Genomic DNA, 6,618 nt, shown 5'->3' with positions numbered 1-6,618 from the left:
TTTCTTAGTGTTTCGTTATAAACAACAGTTTACTGTTGCGTACAATTTAATCAAGTTCAGATTGGACGTAAAACAAGATGCAGATGCTCCATTCGGACCATGGAGGTTTAATGAAAAATTATTATAAAGTGTCAGGTTAAATTAGATGCTAACTTTAGCGATTTTCCCGGCGTGAAACGTTGTCGATGTCTCTAGGGTCTGGCCGTGTTTCTAGGAGTTGCTACTTAGAGAAAGCAGACGCTCCGCTCTCACTCAGTGTATTTCTGGTCCCCGGTGTGCGGTGCAATCATCCGCGGCACCGAAACGAACATTTTAGAACGGTAACTGCAACACAACTATGAATAGAATATAGAATCCCAGGCAGGCCCAATTTAAAGTTTGCCACAGGATGACTCAGATATAATGGCTCGTTGGTCTAGGGGTATGATTCTCGCTTAGGGTGCGAGAGGTCCCGGGTTCAAATCCCGGACGAGCCCTTTTTTTTAAAAAAAAGAAAGTAAAAATGTCTAAATCATATTTAAAAACGTTAAGACACATAGAAAATACGTACCATACTTTATTTATCGTGGATTTTATTGCAAAACAAGAGGCTTATGCGAGATTTGAACCCGGACCTCTAGGACCCTAAACTAAGATTCATACTCCTTGACCAACAAGGCTAGTAGGAAATGCAGTGCTGAAGTTAACGTTATTGAAATGTGAACCTAACATTTTGATATTATTATGCTAAATGTTTGGTTGGAAAAAAAACACTTAGGGTGAATGATTATAAAAAGACATCGCAACAATTCCAACGCTCATTGTCTAGGTCCGCAAATGAAAGCTGGACAACTCTACCTACTTCCGCTAGGGTTCAATTTTGCATTTTGCATGAATTCCAGGGCAGCTCAGCAAATCATCAGACGGACATACCGATAAGCTTCCTCCCAATGAACATTCACACCGCATTGTTTGTAGGGACTGGCACTTTCTGTGTACCCGTAATAACGCAGTTACCTTGCAGCACTATCAGCCCCAATTTTGGTGGCAGAATTGCAGCCACAGCGCTCCTTTATTCGTGGCTAACAGTGCAGTAGAATCCACCCTGCAATATAAATAGGGTGTAGTCCAAAACACCAAGGCCAACTCTATTGCTTGAAGTGATGGGGAGTTCCAGGGGCAAGGATTCAGTGGTTGTTATGGGGAAATTCGTGCTGAGTCCTCCATCAGCACAGCACAAGACTGCTGACTACCCTCAGCTCCAATCATCCAGTTCACGCCATTGCTGTCAGCCAATCTACTTTTCAACTACTAGACTAAGATGAAAGGAGTCAAGTCACAATCCAAATTCCGTCTACTTTTATAAACTTAACAAGTTCGTTTACACACATTGGGGAAGCAATAGATATTCTTCAAGGTATCAGTTAGCTTTGATAAAGCGATATTGCTGTATCAGTAAATTAGACTGATTGCATTAGCAGTGTTCAATCAACGAGGGGGGAAGCATTCACAAGTCAATTAATTCACTCCTTCCAACATCAGGAGGTGGAGGAAAAATCCTCAATTTTTCCTGAATTTTACTTAGCAAACTTTGTGCAGTCAGTGAATGAAGGTCAGAGAATAGAAAATTCATGTTACAGTATCAATACAGTAGCATAATTACACTAAAAAGTTAAATGATGCTACAACTCACTCGTCACATTGGCTCGTTGGTCTAGGGGTATGATTCTCGCTTAGGGTGCGAGAGGTCCCGGGTTCAAATCCCGGACGAGCCCAGTTTTTACCTTCTTAATTATGTTATGTTTCTAGTATAACAGGGAAGGAAGCAGTGCTGGATCTAGTTCTGCGGAATGAAGTGGGGCAAGAGGAGCATGTTTCAGTAGGTGAGCATTTCGGAAGCAGTGATCACAATATCAATGGGCCAGAAATTACTCACCTGAGGACGCTGCTCCATAATGGCATCCTCTCCAACCACCAGCGAATCGATTGTGCAAGTTCATGAATGCACACATGCGCAGTAAAACCCCAAAATCGCAAACTTGCTCCCATTGGTTCGCCAGTGGTTTGACAGTTACAAATTAAAGGGCCACCTATGCTACAACCAATACCATCAGGAAACATTAGTAAACTTACCCATCTGCCCAGCTGGAACAAAGATATTTATGCCACCAAAAGGTACTGTGGAAAATACCAGCCCTACACTACTTTTTAAAGTAGCCATGATGTGGAGATGCCGGTGATGGACTGGGGTGAACAAATGTAAGGAATCTTACAACACCAGGTTATAGTCCAACAGTTTTATTTGAAAATCACAAGCTTTTGGAGGCTTTCTCCTTCGTCACTCACCTGACGAAGGAGAAAGCCTCCAAAAGCTTGTGATTTTCAAATAAAACTGTTGGACTATAACCTGGTGTTGTAAGATTCCCTACTTTTTAAAAGCATGGTTACTGTTAATGACTGCGAAACAACTAAAAATTAAATTTGAAAAATGTGGAATGTCAAATTACTCTTAATATTTTTTGCTCATTAAAAAAAATAAAAAATAAAAAATTTACATTTGTTTTAATTTTTAACTCCTGTAAGTTTCATTAAATTAAATCATTTGCTTGGCTTTTTATAATAAGGTATGCTAAATTTTTATTTGCACTAACATAGATACGGTCACTTTAAATGAATGGGTTTTACTTGCCTGCTTAGGGGCGTGACTTCTCTTGATAGATTCTGTGGGCATGGCTTCCATTCCCAAAGGGTCTATCAGTACGAAGGAAGGTGTGCTGATATCATAGCGCTGAACTGAGAAAAAACTTAAAATGGAGCAAGTGAACATTGGAGACCACGAGGTAAGTGGTCTTTGTCCGCAGGATGCACAGACAGCCTTGCCACACCGTTCGGAGCAAGTTCCGGCCCATTAGGTTTAGAGTATCATAGTATCAAAGTATGTACAGCTCAGGAGGAGGCCATTCGGCCCATTGTGCCTGTGCCAGCTCTTTGAAGGAGCAATCCAATTAGTCCCATTGCCCTACTCTTACCCCATAGCCCTGAATTTTGTTTCCTTTCAAGTATTTATCTAATTCCCTATTGAAAGTTACAATTGAATCTGCTTCCACCACCTTTCAGGCAGTGCATTCCAGATCATTACAACTCGCTGCGTAAAAAAGTGTTTCCTTATGTTGTCTCCGGCACTTTTGCTGATCTCCTTAAATCTGTGTCCTCTGGTTACTGACCCTTCTGCCACTGGAAACAGTTTCTCCTTATTTACTCTATCAAAACCGTTCATGATTTTGAACACCTCTATCAAATCTCCCCTTAAACTTCTCTGTTCCAAGGAGAACAACTCCAGCTTCTCCACATAAGTGAAGTCCGTCATTCTTGGTACCATTCTAGTAAATCTCTTCTGCATCCTCTCTAAGGCCTTGACATCCTTCCTAAAGTGTGGTGCCCAGAATTAAACACAATACTCCAGCTGAGGCCTAACCAGTGTTTTATCAAGGTCTAGCATAACATCCTTGCTTTTGTACTTTATGCCTCTATTAATAAATCCCAGGATCCCACATGCTTTTTTAACTGCCTTCTCAACTTGTCCTGCCACCTTCAAAGATTTGTGAATGTGCACCCCCAAAAAACAGGACGAATCTATGATTTGAAGCCAGGACCTTTTACATCCATAAGCAAGGATCATACCCCTAGACCAACAAACTATTATAGCTTAGAGTACTGAGCCAATGTCATTATGGAAAAGGACAAGGAACAATCAAACATAAAAATGCTCAACTGGAGGAGGGCTAATTTCAGAGAGTTGAAAATGGATCTAGTCCTGGTGGATTGGGATCAAACATTGGCAGGTAAAACAGTAAATGAGTAATGGGAGGCCTTCAAAGAGGAAATAGTTTGGGTACAGACTAGACACATTCCCATGAGGAGGAAAGGAAGGGCATCCAAAGCTAGAACTCCCTGGATGACTAAAGGTTAAAATGAAACAGAAAAAGGCGGGTTATGATAAATGTCAGCTGTAGAGTGCAGAGGAGAACTGAAAAAGGAAATAACAGGGGCATAGAGAGTGTATGAGAATAGATTAGTGGGTAACATAAAAGGGATCACTAAAGTCTTTTCTAAACATAAAAATAGTAAAAGGGAAACTTTGAGAGACAATAATCCAGGACAAACTTAATTGGCACTTGGAAAAACATGGGTTAATCAATGCCAGCCAGCATAGATTAAAGGCAAATCGTGTTTGATTAACTTGATTGAGTTCTTTGATGAAGTAACGGAAAGCGTGGATGAGGGTAGTTCGGTTGATGTGTATACGGATTTTCAAAAGACTTTTGATAAAGTACCACATAATAGATATCAAGAAACGGCTGAGTGCACTGGATACAGCAAAGGCTATGGGCCCCGACAACATCCCAGCTGTAGTGCTGAAGACGTGTGCTCCAGAACTAGCTGCGCCTCTAGCCAAGCTGTTCCAGTACAGCTACAACACTGGCATCTACCCAACAATGTGGAAAATTGCCCAGGTATGTCCTGTCCACAAAAAGCAGGACAAATCCAATCCGGCCAATTACCGCCCCATCAGTCTACTCTCAATCATCAGCAAAGTGATGGAAGGTGTCGTCGACAGTGCTATCAAGCGGCACTTACTCACCAATAACCTGCTCACCGATGCTCAGTTTGGGTTCCGCCAGGACCACTCGGCTCCAGACCTCATTACAGCCTTGGTCCAAACATGGACAAAAGAGCTGAATTCCAGAGGTGAGGTGAGAGTGACTGCCCTTGACATCAAGGCAGCATTTGACCAAGTGTGGCACCAAGGAGCCCTAGTAAAATTGAAGTCAATGGGAATCAGGGGGAAACCTCTCCAGTGGCTGGAGTCATACCTAGCGCAAAGGAAGATGGTAGTGGTTGTTGGAGGCCAATCATCTCAGCCCCAGGACATTGTTGCAGGAGTCCCTCAAGGCAGTGTCCTAGGCCCAACCATCTTCAGCTGCTTCATCAATGACCTTCCCTCCATCATAAGGTCAGAAATGGGGATGTTCGCTGATGATTGCACAGTGTTCAGTTCCATTCGCAACCCCTCAAATAATGAAGCAGTCCGTGCCTGCATGCAGCAAGACCTGGACAACATCCAGGCTTGGGCACATAAGTGGCAAGTAACATTCGTGCCAGATAAGTGCCAGGCAATGACCATCTCCAACAAGAGAGAGTCTAACCACCTCCCCTTGACATTCAACGGCATTACCATCGCCGAATCCCCCGCCATCAACATCCTGGGGGTCACCATTGACCAGAAACATAACTGGACCAGCCATATAAATACTGTGGCTACGAGAGCAGGTCAGAGGCTGGGTATTCTACGGCGAGTGACTCACCTCCTGACTCCCCAAAGCCTTTCCACCATCTACAAGGCACAAGTCAGGAGTGTGATGGAATACTCTCCACTTGCTTGGATGAGTGCAGCTCCAACAACACTCAAGAAGCTCGACACCATCCAAGATAAAGCAGCCCGCTTGATTGGCACCCCATCCATCACCCTTAGCATTCACTCCCTTCACCACCGGCGCACTGTGGCTGCAGTGTATACCATCCACAGGATGCACTGCAGCAACTCGCCAAGGCTTCTTCGACAGCACCTCCCAAACCCACGACCTCTACCACCTAGAAGGACAAGAGCAGCAGGCACATGGGAACAACACCACCTGCACGTTCCCCTCCAAGTCACAACCATCCCGACTTGGAAATATATCGCCGTTCCTTCATCGTCGCTGGGTCAAAATCCTGGAACTCCCTTCCTAACAGCACTGTGGGAGAACCGTCACCACACGGACTGCAGCGGTTCAAGAAGGCGGCTCACCACCACCTTCTCAAGGGCAACTAGGGATGGGCAATAAATGCTGGCCTCGCCAGCGACGCCCACATCCCATGAACGAATAAAAAAAAAATAGACTTGTTAGCAAAATTGAAGCCCATGGGATTGAAGGGGCAGTGGCAGCAAGGATACAAAATTGGCTAAGGGACAGAAAGCAGACAGTAGTAGTAAATGGTTGTTTTTCAGACTGGAGGGAAGTGGTGTCCCCCAGGGGTTGGTATTAGGACCAATGCTCTTTTTGATATATATTAATGGCTTGGACTTGTGTATACAGGGCATAATTTCAAAGTTTGCAGATGATACAAAACTTGAGGCCAAAAGTAGCAGACTTCAGAAGGATTTAGATAGACTGGTGAAATGGGCAGATACATGGCAGATGAAATTTAATGCAGTGAAGTGTGAAATGATGCACTTTAGAAAGAAGAATGAGGAGAAGCAATATAATTAAATGGTACAATTTTAAAAGGGGTGCAGGAACAGAGAGACCTGGTGGCTTATGTACAGAAACCTTTGAAGATGGCAGGACATGTTAATAAGGCTGTTAAACAAGCATACAGGGTCCTTGGCTTTATAAATAGAGGCATAACACAAAAAACAAAGAAGTTATGCTAAACCTTTATAAATCACTAGTTAGGCCTCAGCTGGAGTACTGTGTCCAATTCTGGGCACCACATTTTGGGAAAGATGTCAAAGCCTTGGAGAGGGTGCAGAAGAGATTTAGTAGAATGGTACCAGGGATGAGGGACTTCAGTTACATGGAGAGACTAGAGAAGCTG

At 43.5% G+C, this 6,618-nt stretch overlaps 2 non-coding genes across 2 annotated transcripts; both read left to right on the top strand.

Moving 5' to 3' along the window:
• Positions 1-404: 404 nt before the first annotated feature.
• On the top strand, positions 405-476 carry trnap-agg (transfer RNA proline (anticodon AGG)). The gene has a single exon. It is a non-coding gene; the product is annotated as a tRNA-Pro (tRNA).
• Positions 477-1,682: 1,206 nt separating this feature from the next.
• Positions 1,683-1,754, top strand: trnap-agg (transfer RNA proline (anticodon AGG)). Its single transcript has one exon. It is a non-coding gene; the product is annotated as a tRNA-Pro (tRNA).
• The last annotated feature ends 4,864 nt before the right edge of the window (positions 1,755-6,618 follow it).

Source organism: Heptranchias perlo, chromosome 15 (assembly GCF_035084215.1).
Source record: "Heptranchias perlo isolate sHepPer1 chromosome 15, sHepPer1.hap1, whole genome shotgun sequence".
Lineage (NCBI taxonomy): Eukaryota > Metazoa > Chordata > Chondrichthyes > Hexanchiformes > Hexanchidae > Heptranchias > Heptranchias perlo.
The sequence above is the reverse complement of the archived record's forward strand: the minus strand, read 5'-3'. Positions and strand labels throughout refer to the sequence as shown.